Raw genomic sequence first — 15,495 nt, forward strand, 5'->3', positions numbered from 1 at the left:
AGACCTCAAATGTGAGGGTCTCTATTGTGGATGCTCTAACGGAATAATTGCACACATCATGTGACGTAGCCGAAACTGGATACTTAAGAGCAGTTAATTGGAAGAATTTTAACAGACACCCTTTCATATTGCTTTTGTTTACTAAGTGAATTAATGTGTGTGGAAAATAAACAGTCGGTATGACCCAATATTCTATCCCTGATACTGATAACTTCAATTCATTGGAAATTTTCTATTTTTTTTTTTTTTTGGTCAGGTGGAAATTCCCTATTAATTAGTCGTGAGCATATACCATTTCCCAATTAAACAAAAATAATAACTCCATTTTTTTATTTTTCCTTCATCATTTTTTTCTGCATTAGAAGCTCAACCGTTTGTATATATCACTTCCAACAAAGTAGGGAATAAACAGCAATAAAAGCTCAAACGTATTTCTTTTATACGCAATAAAATCATACACAATAATAGGGATTTTACAACTGTTCCTTTGTATTTACACAGACCTGCCCAATCATACATGCAACACTGCTATTGATTGCAAACAGACAAACAAATTTATTTGTAACAAAATAACAATATGAACCTAAAACTATTAAAATATGAGGCAAACTGCAAATAAAAAAATTAATAACGGCTTAATATATTGAATAGATTATTTGACTCGACACCATACTTTTAAACTAAACCTGTAAAAAAGATTCCATATTTCAAATATTAATGCCTCACATTTAGTTGGTTGTCAAATGCTAAAATTGTCTGTATCCATCATATATTTAATGTATGGTATAAGTTGGAGCGTTCGTCATGCAAAAATAAACACATGATTGGTTTGGTTCACAGTTGCTGTAGTCTAGAAGAAATAGTGTTTTATATGATTATTTAGTAGTTCCAAGTCCTTAATAGCATAACTGTGTTTTGTTCTTGATGTGTAATGCTGTTTTTTTGTACTTTATTATAGTTTCAAGTTTAGAAGTTTCTAATTTATGAATTTTCTTTAAAAGCAATTGAAATCATGCGAAAACAGTTACACTATTAAAAATTTGTGATCACTGAAACGCAAAAGCTATTTATACATATATAGATGCGCCAATAACAGTAACATAAACTTAAAAGATAACTGATAATTTCATTAAATTGATAATGACATAAACTGAAACACCATGGATCAGCTAATACTGGATACTTAAAACAAAATGCGCAAATAACTTTGAACAAAAGTGATACTTCATTACATTGTTCATTGAAGAATCTGAAGCATCTTATTGCTATAAACAAACTACATAACATGAAACCAAGAAAGACTGGAGGACACCAAACTCCACAACTAAAATTATGCTGAAAAATAAAAGGACAAACAAAACAGAAAAAAACTTGATAATTGATCCTCAATTTCCAAACACTGCCGCCAAACATCTGGTTAATCACAGTCACATAGATAGTGTCGTTGCCACCAACAACAGGCACACCAATCCTCAACCTAACACCATCATACAGATTGCGTGCCTCCACAACCTCAAAATCAATATGATAATTGATCTATGGTAAAAAACAGGGATCCATTGGAAAACAAACAGATCCAGTTAACCTTGCCTCCAAAGTCCGCCACAATGATGTTGGGCAACATCACAGATTAAAACAACAAATCCTCATACACAGCTTGTTGATAGTCCTGTCCATCTCTGAAACCGGATTACTCATCAAAGGACCTATTAAAACAACAAACACAAAAAGTTACTAAGTATTTAATTTTTCAAAGATGTATTTCGAACAAAGAAAACATGAGATGATTACCATTCAAGCAGTGATACGATAGCAATGTTTCAATGTTACATGATGACATTTCCGATAAGGAATATTGAAGGAAACAATAAGGATGAGTACAGTTCCTGACTTCCTGTTTATTTGGCATGTATTTATAGATGAAAGTTATGAGGATGAAGAGCAATACGTTGGACCTAAGGATAAAACATAGACAAAGGTAAACAAAAGCAAGGAAACGAACAAAACAAAAAATCAAAAAATTTAAAACCAAACCAGTCAAGCAATGGAATGAGAGCATGGTTTCTAGGTTGCGTCCATACATTGGAATATCGAAATAGGAAGGAGGGAATTTGAATGAGGCAGGAGGATTTTTTGAATGAGAATAAACATGGTGTGTATGTTAGTTATATATAGTTCATAAGTGAAGGAATAAGAGATGTGTTGGAAACATAAACAGCATGGAGAAGTGGATAGCCGAGGGGGTATGGCAAAGGTTGAATTAAATAGCACACAAAAGAATACATGCATCTCACGTTTATTTTTTAGAAGGCCGAAATTCAGGAAGTCACAACAATAAGCTATTTTGAATTTCAACTAAGTGGAGGGAAAATATGTAGCCTAAAGTGACTAATTACAATTAATGCTAGATAATTAGAGGGAAAAATTAGGTTTAGTAGTAGCAAGACCTAATAAGCATTTAGAGTAAGGGATATCTCGAAAAATGTTATAAACTCAAGATAGAAAACCGTTACCGAATAATTTATTTTAATGAAACGGACATGCATAATATGAACTAAAAATCCTATACGTTAGAAATTCATCGTTGCCAAATTAAAATAAAGATCTACTTAAATTTTTTAAAAGTTGAAAGAACAAACTGAATTGCTACAAAAATGTTGGACTAGAATTTTAAGTCTTAAGTACATTGAATCCAATTAACGCAATGGTATTAGATTTCTCCCCCCGCACAATTTTTCAAACTACCATCAATGGTTTAATTCCACGTAATTCTCTTCTTATACTTCTGGATTTTCAACTTTTAATAAGTTTCAAATGCTTATGGAATTGAGCTAACAATACATGGTTACTTAACTTCAGAAAACCCAATATGAAAGGATCATAAGCCGAAAATAAGTCTTTAAATCTTTTGTATTAATGATGACATGTCATCTTACATTATTCTTAACATGTTTTTCAGTCATTTTCAGTTAGTTTTTATCCAGAATAGAGGAGTATTATGACAATTGCTTATGGTTTTCGGGACATTTGTAAGATTTTCTACATTGAGTCATGTAATTATAGTTTTTCGTGAAACATAGCAATTCTAGGGTGTTTTGATGTAATTCAAGAAGAAATCATGCAAATCAGCAAAGTATAACATCTTGAAGACTTGTGAAGACATTAGGAAGACCTTGAATGAAGATTCAAGAGGCCTCATAAGACATCACAAAGGAAAGAATTATGTTCCCAAGTCCTAAGACATCTTATATGGAAGCAAACATCCAAAAAGACGAAGAAACAGACGATTACGCACATAAACACACACTCATGCGCCTTAAGCATGCTGCCAGGCGCCTTGAGTTTGTGCCATGCGCCTTTAGAATGAAGCACACACATTGAGAACAACTTTTTTTGCCTACGCACCCTGCCATGCGCCTTGAGCATGCTGGGAGCGGGTTAGAACTGCTTTTTTCCACTTCTTTTAGTGGAAAAGCCCAGTTTTTCGACCCAAACCCATTTGGAAACTTGCCTATAAATATCAAACCTCTCACTCATTATTTTTCATTCAGAACGAAACGGTTCAAGAGGAAGACAAGCACTAGGAGCTTCAAAGGATGAGTCTATTTGCTCACTCTAAGTCTCTAGGGTATGTTTTATTTCTTTTGTAATTTGTCTTTAGTTACCATGAATAACTAAACCCTATTAGGATATGGTTCTAAGATGAACCTCTATTTATTTTGTTGGATTATTTAATTTAAGTTCTTTATTCAATTATGAGGTAATATTTAACATTTTCCAAGAAGCTAATTAAATTTTGTGTGACAACTTAGTTGATTGAAAAATATTAATTTAACAATGATATCAATATATATATATATATATATATATATATATATATATATATATATATATAGGGGAATGCTACAACACACCCACTCATTTATATGAAGGTGTGTTTTAGCATTGTACACCTTCTATATTTGGACAAAAAAGCCAATTTCTCATTTTAAAAACAAGTATATGTGAAGGGCAGTTCTGTAATTCGCCATTTATTGTTACTTTTTTTTTTAATCGGAGCTCTTGTCCCCATATTCCTTCTTCATTTTCCCTTTAACTTCCAAAGTCCCAACCCTTCTCTCTTGCGATTCCAATTGCTGCAATTGTTCCTGGAGATGCCTCACAACCTCATTCAATCTTTTAATATTTTTTCTCTTGCACTAAAATAACATTTTCCTTTGTTATTTCTACCCCTTTAAAACTTGTTGCTACTTTTGAGATATACTGGTACTTGAATCCAACATAAACCACAAGTTGTTTTTTCCACTCAAACAGAGAAGTGATTACACGCATGAGAGGTAGAAAAACAAACAACAAGGGTCGAAGCATCGTTTCTTCTAATTATAAGCAGAAATTGCAAAGCAGATAGAATGAGAAAAATCCAAATTCATCATTTCTTCTCCTCATTCAAATTAAAAGTGAAAGAAAATAAACAAAAAGTATAAAATTCTTAATTACAAAACTCCGATGACAAAGATTTTAACAGTCTGATAAGCTTCCAAACGGCGGCCGTCTGAGCTTGCACCGCATACTCATGGTGAGCGCGTAAAGTATAAGGTTGGGGACAAGAACACCGATTAAAAAAAAAAGTAACAATAAATGGAGAATTACAGAACTGCCCTTCACATATACTTGTTTATAAAAGGAGAAATTGGCTTTTTTGTCCAAACATAGAAGGTGTACAATGCTAAAACACACCTTCATATAAATGAGTGGGTGTGTTGTAGCATTCCCCATATATATATATATATATGTGTGTGTGTGTGTGTGTGTGTGTGTGTGTGTGTGTGTGTGTGTGTGTGTGTGTGTGTGTGTGTGGAGATCTTTGTCATCGATTACTTTTTTTATTTGATTCCAATGATTAATTTTTACAATTACATGTAAAGATACGTTGTTTACACTAAAATATATACGTGGAGATTTGTTGACTCCTAAAGGAGTATTTCAAGATGAAATGAAAATTCTTTCAAAAAAAATGAAATGAAAATGCTTTATTTTACGGAACAAAGCATAATAAAAATATACGAGCGATTTCTATACGTTGGTTTCCACCCACATCCCCGTATTTTCTGCCAAAACTGGAAGGTTATGTTTCCTTTCATCTAAAAACTTGACATGTTGTCATTCTTAGGGGTGTTCAGAACCGAACCGATCCAAAAAAAACCGTCAACCGATCCAAAAAAACCGAAAACAGCAAAAAAAACCAATTTTTTACGGATGTGTTTCGGCCATATAGATTAAAAAACCGACTGGTTCGGATCGGTTTTCGGTTCATAACTTAAGAACCAGATCGAACTGAACCACACTTATTTTAATGTTACTAGTCTCTTCTACTACTCTAGACCTGTCCATTACCATTTGTTAACTTAAACTCTTCAATAACTCACCAATTACCAGTGGAACTAGCCAACTACCAAGCAGGCAAGCAGTGCACGCGTGTTTAATTCATTCACTCACAACTTTTGCTGTTTAATTCATTCACACATGTTTAAGAATTAGATAGTCCATTTCTTAATCTTCCAACACTCCATACACTAATAAAAAAAGTTTCTTTAATAGTTGGCATTTGTTTTTATTGCTACAGTTAAAAAAGTTTTTTTTTTTATAATTGCATGATATTTGCTTAATAAATTGCTATAGGCTATATAATAATTATATGAAGGTAAAAGTTGTTGCATATGTATACGGAATGTTTGCAGCAACTTATATGTACACAATATGTAATCTATGAAAAAAAAAATCCTACAACTTATAGAATTAGGAAAGAATTTTCTACAACCTAATATATGAAAGAAAAAAGAAATTATTATAAAACGTACTTATACTTTATATGTGTACATCAAAGGAAAACACTTCTCTCAAAATTATTTTTAACAAGAGCATTACTATCACTTGTTTACAATTTGGATAACCGAAAACCGATCCAAATTAAACCGCGTTAAATTGGATCAGATCGGTTCGGTTTTTTTAGCATCAACCGAGCCGAACCGCACATATTTTATTTTTTGGATCGGTTCACCTTTTGCCTCATAATTGAGCCGAACCGCACCACGAACACCCCTAGTCATTCTTGCTTTTGTTGCAGTTTTTCTTCATAACAAATAGTAACACTCTCTTTGAAATAAGTTACTCCGTTTAATAACTTATCATAAACAATAAATTTCATTAATCATTGTCATAATATATTAATTATCAAACAAACAAAGTTTTTTATATGTTCATCTAAATTTTTTTTTTTTTGAAGAAACTAAGAGAATTATATTAAAAAAAACAATCAGTCCCTAAAGCACAAGGTGTGCCGAAGGGAACTGAAGAAAGTTAATTACAATACAGTAAGGCTAAAGCAGCCAAAAATCATAAACAAAAACAGACATTACAAGATAGTCTGTAAACAACATGAGGGGTTTTGTCTCCAATAGGGATAGTCAAAAGCGAATGTGATGAAGTTTGCTTTCAACCACCAAAAAGTTTGAAGTTTAACCCTTTCAAGTAGAGCTTCAAGTTGATCAATACGGTTTTGGAAAATCCTCCTGTTGCGATCTTTCCATATAACAAATAAGACCGAAATCCAAATAATAGTAAACGTTGTCAAAGAGTTCTTTGAGAAACGTCCAAGAGCACAAAACTGATTAGCATGCATATTTAGATTACCGTGAAACACCGTATCAAAACCAAGCCAATTCGATATCAAGAGCCATAGCCGACCATAATAGTCACATTGAAAAAACAAATGGTCCCTTTCCTCCTCCTTACCACACAAGGCCGCACACGAAGTATTGTTGACCTCAAGAACATTCCTCTTGCGAAGATTGTCCTTTGTAGCAAGTCTATTTAGAAAGAGACGCCAAACAAAAATGTTAACCTTTAAGGGAACCTCTTTAAGCCATAAAAATTGATTAAACTCTGCAGTGATGTTGCTGTCCACCGATGTTAGAAAAGAGTAAGCTGAATGCACCGTATAGATTTGTGACGAGTGTAGTCTCCACACCCACCTATCTGATGTGTCTACCTGCAAAACAAAGTTAGCCAACCTCTCCACACACTCCCCCACCAACTCTTCCTCCCAAGCAAATAATCTCCGCCTCCACCTCCAAGCTCCCCCATCAGCCCCCCAACCTAACAAAAACATCTCCCTCACCGAGACCTCTTTATTTTCCGTCAACTCAAAGAGTTTAGAAAAAGACACAGCTAACGGAACATCTAACAACCAAGTATCCTCCCAAAACATGGTGGTGCACCCATCTCCTACCTTCCTAACTATGTTATCAACCAACCACGTAGCTTCCGCCATACCCACACCAGCTCTAATATTATTTAGCTGACGCCACCAAATAGACCCAACTCCCTCACAAAACCGCACCCTCCCTCCAACCTCTCCGTACTTCGCTCGCAAAACCACATTCCACAAACTTTCCCTTTCCTCCAACACCCTCCACACCCATTTCCCCAATAAAGAAATGTTGAACTCCCGCAACCTTTTCACCCCCAAACCTCCATTCTCCTGAGGGAGCTTTGAAGAAAGAAAGGAAATAAACCGGAAGGGACGACAGAACGAACTTTAGCAAAACCAACCGACCACCCAAAGATAAATTTTTACACTTCCACCCGGATAACCGCCGACGAATTCTCTCAACCAACGGATACCAAAATTGCAGTTTACGAGGATCCCCACCAATAGGCAATCCTAGATAAATGAAAGGTATCCGACCATGCCTATAATGCATTACCACCGCTGCCTCATGAAGCCAAGACTCATTGATATTCACTCCGAACAACATACTTTTGTGGAAATTAACTTTCAGGCCTGAAACAGTTTCAAATAACAAGAGAACAACCTTCATTGCCCGAACATTAGCCCAAGACTTAACACCAATCAGTAATGTGTCGTCAGCAAACTGAAGATGGGACACTGACACAGACTCCTGCGCCCCAACATTATAAGGCGTAAACAAACCATTAGTAACAACCGCTGACATCATCAAAATAAGACCTTCAGCAGCTAACAGGAACAAAAAAGGAGAAAGTGGATCCCCTTGACGGAGGCCTCTCTCAAAATGAAACTCATCAGTCGGGCAGCCATTAACTAACACTGATGCTGTAGCCGTTGTAACACACTCCATAATCCAAGAGCGCCACAAATACGGAAAGTTCATTTTGGCCATCACCTCATCTAAGTATCTCCAATCCACGGAATCATACGCTTTTTCAAAATCCACCTTGAACATAAGTAACTCTTTATTATGACACTTCGCATCATCTACTAATTCATTTGCTATCAGAATCCCATCCAGAATCTGTCTACCCTTTATAAAAGCAGACTGAGAAGTCGACACAACATTCCCCACCACATTTCTCAAGCGATTGAGGGCTTTCAACCTTTGGAATCAAAGCTATAAAAGTGGAATTAAGACCTTTAGTTAACTTACCATGGTGATAAAATTCCGCAAAAAAATTCAATAAATCAATCTTCAAAATCTCCCAAAAGTCCTTGAAAAAACCCAAATTAATACCATCTGGGCCGGGACATTTATAACTATCACAATCCCACACTGCTGCTTTAATTTCTTCCAACAAAAAGGGTTTGATGAGATCTGCCCCATCCGATACTGACAAAGATTTGAAGATCAATCCCCCTATATCTGGCCGCGGCTGAATGTTCCTCTTGAAGTGGTTTTGAAAATGTTGAAATATCAAATGGCGCACAGGTTCCACACCTTCAATAGTAACACCATCAGACACCAAAGAAATAATTGAATTCATCCTCCTTCTGGAAGACATGATACCATGAAAAAACTTAGAATTTGCGTCGCCCTCCTTCAACCAGTCTACCCTTGATTTCTGCCACTGCATGCTAGCTTGAAGTTTCGAAAAAGCCTTGATGTCAGCCGAAAGCATGTGAATTTCAGTCAATTCCTCATCACTCAAGGAGTTACTCTCACCAATAGCATCCAGAGCGGCCATCCTAACCTTCGCACCTTGAATCTTACTATCAATGTTAAGAGTATGAATCAAGTGCCAACTCCGCAACCTTTCTTTCAATTTTTTGAGCTTTTCTTTCAGAATAAAACCACTCCAGCCTTGCACATGAATCGACTGCCAACTTTCTTTAACAAAGTCACCATACCCCGGAATATCCGCCCAACATTTGAGCATTCGAAGAGGTTTAGGTCCCCAATTTTCCTCATCAATGGTTAACAGAATAGGACAATGGTCCGACAATCCTCTAGGAAGAGCAACTTGAATACAATTAGGAAATAAAGCCGTCCAAGATTCTGATAATAAAAACCGATCTAAACGACTCATCGATACACCATCTCCCCTATACCAGGAAAAATTGTGCCCACATAAAGGTAAATCAATGAGAAAATTACCGTCAATGAACTGATTAAAAGGAGCATAGTCAGCATCAAAGGTATATTCAGTTCGGCCTCTTCTTTCTGCAGTAGATCGAACGGCGTTAAAATCACCAAGCACACACCAGACAACATCATCGTGTAACTGAATCAAATTAGAGACAGCGTCAAACAAAACCTGTCGCCCCCTATTATCACAAGGAGCATAAATATTTGCCAAACAAAACACTTCAGTATTTTTAATAAACGTCCCTTTGATCATCAAGCAATTTGCAATATTTACCGTCAACCAAACATCCAACACACAAGGATCCCACACTGTAATAATACCACCAGACACACCAACAGAAGGTTTAAAAGAAAATGCCATAGGGGCCGACCCCCACAAAGAGCGACACAAGAACTCATCAACAACCTCCAACTTCGATTCTTGTATACATAACACTGTCGGCTTCCTCTCAACAACCAACCTATTAATCTCCCTCCTCTTCTCTGGCGCCCCTAACCCCCTAATATTAACAGATAATATCTTCATAAAAACCGCCAACACCCCACAACCCTCCACACGGCTCCGCAACCCCCTAAACCACCCTCACCTTCCTCACCCCCTTCACCCTCCCCTCCCCACTTCCTTCTGACCCTCCACAAACACCCCCCCTAGATAGAACCTGAAAACTGTTACTACACCGAACACCAATACTTTCTCCCACCTCTAAAATATCTTCCTCCACTACCTTTGCATTCCCATGAAGTATCTCCCAGTTCTCCCAATCTTTAGTTTTACCTGAAGGACCTGATCCCGCTGACAAGGAAACCACATTTTTCTTGGAAGAAGAAATATTGGAAGAGGATTTAGAAGACTTACCCTTCACTGATTTTTTTTTTTACACATTTAGCTTTTTTCAAAGACCTGATCAACATATTTCTGTCGGCTTCTAAAAGTCTTGCAATTTTTTTCAATCCAGTTACCGACGGTGCCACCTTGTGTCTTTTAGAAACGCACTTATGCTTAACCCCTTTGATAATCCCTTCCTCACCCTTCACTGGTGCACTCTCGGCCTTATGATTAATGGGAGAAGAAACCGAAATTTCCTTAACAACACCTTGCTCCACCTTTCTTTGATTTGACTGAATGGTATCGGGTTCAGCTGCACCTTTATCTCCATTAGAATGTTTAACAAAATCCTCTTGTATTTGATGAACAAGAGCATCAATTAAAGGCTCATCCTATGGCATACAGCCTGGGGCTGAACATTGTGATTTGTTGTCATCTTCAAACTCAACTAAACATGCATCTTCAGCAAACCCAAACTCTAAATCTTCAATAAAACAAATAGGGTACACTCTCCCCTCAATCAAAAAATGAGCAACATAATTTAATTCTTTCAATTCAGAAGTAGCTATCAAGAAACGAGCAAAATCCATTTTGTCCTTATTCACAGTAACATCATCTATTTTGAGTAGTCTTCCTCGAGTTGAAGCCAATTCTAGGAAAAAAATGTCATTCCATGCATGGAGTGGCACCCCATAACATCTGACCCACGCACCCCTCTCATACTGCACATTAGTGTCCTTCGTCCAAGGTCGGAAGTCGCATAGAAAATTACCCAATAACCCTGCTGCTGAATTAAATACTTCTGTAACATCACCTTCCACACACGGATGTAATACAACATTATCCCCTCCCAAGCATATTAACTTGAAATCCACAAAGCCAGCATCTAACAAAGATTGTTGTATAACAGATAAACACATACCATCCTTAATTTTGGCCAAAATACTCTTGCTTGCCCAAACTACATCATCATGAAACGGTAAATATTCTCGAGCCGCATCTGAAGCAATATTACCACATATGGATTCATTTCCTTCCCCTTCACTAACCTTCGGCCTCCCCTCCTCCTTCACCTCTTCCACCTTCAACTTGTTATCTTCCTCCTTCGTCGTCTTCACCTCCTTCCTTCCACCACATTCAACATCCCCCACCTTAAACACCTTCTCCCTCTCCCTCTCCAACTCACTCCGGATGGCTGCCACCTTCACCTTTTCTAACACCAACTTCCTACTATCCCCTCTCTCATCCACTTTCTCTTCCAACTCCCTCGATTTTTTTCCTTCCTTATTTCCCCTATTTTTTTCTCCCTCGTTCCTCCTACCTACGTCATACTTCACACCTCCATCTCTACCTCCGTCTACATCATCAAATCTATCAAACTTTGCCACATTTGCAAACAGCCTAAGATCCCAAAAGAATACATTATTAAGAGCTTTTTTCAATTTTTCCACGTCACGTACCTTCAAAAATTTTGCAAAGCCAAAACGTTGTCCACGAGCATTGCGAAAACGGGAAAGATAGACATCCGATAAAATACCACACACCTCCAAGCCTTTCTTCAAATCCACATACAAAAGACGATTTGGAAAATTTGTAATATAAAACACAGCTGATACCTGAATAGCATTACTGTTGTTTCCATGTGAAGTCCCGTTCATGCTCTTATTTTCATTCCCGTACTCGTTACTGAAAGCTTTGCCATGATCTTCCTTAAAAACCTGTGTTGCTGCATTACTGACTTAAATACCAGGCCTGTACCGAACCTTACCTTCCCGAGAGCATGAAAATGGACGTCCATAACGATGTGTCAGAGACCGTCCGCGATCAGATTCATGGAATAACCTAACCCTAGATGGTGCAACACGCAACCTTTCTCTGCTGACAGACCTGCTGCGGTAATAATCCCTTATGTGCTGGAATTCCCGACGCTCCGGTGAATAGACCTTGCCTCCATGTCCGTTGCCCTGCCGCTGTCCATTCCGTCCGTCCTGTTCCGATCCCAATGCTTTCCTTCTCCTGTTTCTCACCCAGACCCATTCCCCTTGTTCCCTCCCCGTTTCTGCCTCCCCGACATATGGCCCTTCCCCCCCGTTCGAACGCACAACCGGCGAAGAATAACGGCTTGGTGGTTGCCGGAAAATTGCAGGTCACGCGCTCTCTCTCCTACTCTCAGTCATCGCTCTTTTCTTTCACCTTCAACTTGTTATTAGTCCATCTAAAATTATTTAATTAAGAGTCAAATAGTTTTCAAATTTTATAAATATTTGTAGAGTTGTTCTACTCAATAAGAACTTTTAATTTGACGATCTGATTGCTAAAATTCATTGTTTATATTAAGCAGGTAAATTATTCTCAAAGCTACACTTTGAGTTAACAGATCCCACTGTAATGGAACAATCATATCATATGAATGATATGATAGTTACATGGCTAATGAAATTAGGGATGCAATGGCCAAACCAATGACCAGGTGAATTTGAAAATTCAGTCTCACCAATTAAAACTAGGGGTGTGCAAACTTAAAACTAAACCAAAACCAAAACCAATATTGGTTTTGGTTTTGTTCCTGAAACCACTTCACTAAAAACCGGTTTTTAAGTACAACCAGTTTGGATATGGTTCAAAACCGGTTCGGAACCGGTTTGAAACCGGTTTGTCAGAAAAACCAGTTTTTTGAACTAAACCAGATTTTTTTATTCAAACCGGTTTTAAACCAGATTTTTTTATTCAAACCGATTTTAAACCAGTTTTTTTATTCAAAATCCGGTTTTAATCCAGTTTCCAAAAAAACTAGTTTTCCATTTTTTTTTGCAAATTCTAAATTTCATTCAATAACATATATCTACTTCAAAAAGAATCAAACCAGTTTTAAAACTAGTTTTCCATAAGTTTTGTAAGTCACGACAAAATCAATCCAATCATTGTACACCAATAATAGTTACAGTTATCCAAAAAACACAGCTAACTCAATCATTGTACACCAATAACAGTTACAATCATCCAAAAAAACTAAATAAATCTTGTGAATTGTGATGCAATCATCCACCAAGAAAGCTAACAACAAATAGAAATGCAATCATCCATCCTAAACCAAGACTCTTAACATCATTGACAGTGTCAAATTCTGGAATTTGTTTTGCAATAGTTAGACTCATTCCAAACAAGTAGCTACCAAACCCACCTACACAAACAAATCAACAAAGGCAGTAGAGTTGGTCAAAGGTGCCATAATGCAGTAGAGTATTATTTAAGGGAAAAAAGGATTATTTCCCTTAGGATGTGGAGGAAATATCATCCAAATATGCAATGAATTGAGACAATCAATTATTTTTTATCCATTAGCCAAAATCATGTGACAAAAAGCTGCAGCTTCCTACGACAGAAACTTATTTAAACCAAATGTCATCACTGTCATGACTTATACCTGCACATCGGCAAGCAGTAGCAATCTTATTTATCATCAGAATCAAAGAATGACAAAATCATCTTAGCAACAATACCAGCATTATATCCTCAAAGCAAAATAACTAGTTAATTCATCACCAACTCAACCAGTTTAAAACCCAAAAAACAATGCAAAACAAGTACATAAAAAAACAAGTACATAAAAATTACTAAAAATATGTTTGGAAGAGTTTATACAGTATGTCAGAACATAAGCATTAAGCACTTGAACCAAAATGCTAGTGCACTCAAAAATCAGTCAAGAAGACATATTCATAGGTTGAATTGTACTTATTTCAACAAGTTCCAGGAAAATCTTCTGAATATGTGCTTATTAGAGCAATATGATTCTGATTTTGATTATGATTTGTGATTGAACTTTGGTTCCAAAAACTAATACGGATAATCTGATCAACTAATCAGATGGTGCAAATGTCCTGTATGTGTGCTACCCGTAATTCTAGGCTGGGCAATATGCTAGTTTCTCTTAAACTCTAAAATTGGTGCACACTTTCTAGTAACAAACAGATAAGTTCACCAATTTTTTCATGACAGAAATGCAAAAACTAATATTGGATGGGAGAAATACCTTCAATCATCATCAGGCCTCAAAGAAGCCGAATGGCCATCAAAATTTAATTGAGAAAGAATATCTGCAAAACACAAACATTTCATTACGTATCAAGCCATATTTTAATATAGTAAAGATCATCTTCTAGTCTTACCTTGCTCAAGTTCACGTAGAGTGTCAAGATCATCATTTGTAACCAAAGATGAAGTCTCAATGTCTTGATCTTTTACTTTAAGCCAATCCTGGGTGCAAACCAATGCTTCCACGGTTGTTGATGATAGAGAACTTCGATATGGATCAAGGACCCTTCCTCCGGTACTGAAAGCAGATTCAGAGGCAACCGTAGAGATAGGTATAGCTAATATTTCTCTTGCGAGGACTGGATACCGGTTGGAATTTTCCCTCCACCACATTAAGACATCTAACTCCCCTTCTGCCTCTAAATCAGCAGACAAGTACGAAGTTACTTCAGAACCAGATCTAGTGCTTCCACTTGACTTGTAGAATGGGATCAAAGCCATAGGGATCAGATTGTCCACTTACTTGGGATCGGTTTTCTTGTGAGTTAGCAGAAGACTCCCTAATCCAACCATTATACTCATTGAAAAGTGAATTGAAACTTGAATATACTTTGTCTTTGAAACACTTAGCCTCGTCACTACCAAAGTGATTATCGGCATACCAAATGATAAACTTCTGTTTGTGTCTAGGGTCTAATACCAGAGCAATTAACAACATCATGTTCAGGCTATCGGGATCCCCCCCCAATACTTATCATACTAAATCTTCATACTTACAGCCATATCTTTTATACGCTATCTAGATGATTGCACATTTCTTTTATCTTTTTTCCAATGCCAAATACCTCAAACATGTACATCTTGCTAGTTACATAGGACGAACCAGAGAGACGCACAGTAGCATTGTAAAACAACTCTAAAAAGGGGAGAATAGAGCGCACATATTCCCAATCCCCGGGCAAAGGGAGACCTTTCCCTTTGCCCGGGGAAACGAACTGGCGGCGGCGGAGAAAGAGGGGGCGTCTAAGTGAAACGAACCGTCACTCTGCTCTGCGTTGGGAATTAGGGTTGCGAATTTGGGAATTAGGTTTAGAATTTTGAGATTTGGGAATTGGAAAAGAGAAAGAAAATGGAAATCTGAAATAGTTAAAATCTGGATCCGAATTTTAGCCGGTTTGGATATCCAACCCGTTTAAAATGGGTTGGTTGGTAACCCATTTACAAAAAATCCAG

The 15,495-nt window shown here is 37.0% G+C and overlaps 1 long non-coding RNA gene and 1 pseudogene across 2 annotated transcripts; both read right to left on the reverse strand.

Moving 5' to 3' along the window:
- Nucleotides 1-1,206: 1,206 nt before the first annotated feature.
- On the reverse strand, nucleotides 1,207-2,226 carry LOC146953944 (uncharacterized). Of its 2 annotated transcripts, XR_015030362.1 has the most exons (3): nucleotides 2,035-2,226; nucleotides 1,792-1,955; nucleotides 1,207-1,706 (listed from the first exon to the last, which is right to left on the reverse strand). It is a non-coding gene; the product is annotated as an uncharacterized LOC146953944 (long non-coding RNA). The 2 variants fall into 2 exon arrangements; XR_015030351.1 differs by having other exon boundaries at nucleotides 1,792-2,226.
- Nucleotides 2,227-9,973: 7,747 nt separating this feature from the next.
- Nucleotides 9,974-13,456, reverse strand: LOC146953945 (uncharacterized; annotated as a pseudogene).
- Nucleotides 13,457-15,495: the final 2,039 nt, after the last annotated feature.

This window comes from Medicago sativa, chromosome 1, assembly GCF_051527215.1.
Source record: "Medicago sativa cultivar Bolivia chromosome 1, Bolivia_mono, whole genome shotgun sequence".
Taxonomy (NCBI): Eukaryota; Viridiplantae; Streptophyta; class Magnoliopsida; order Fabales; family Fabaceae; genus Medicago; species Medicago sativa.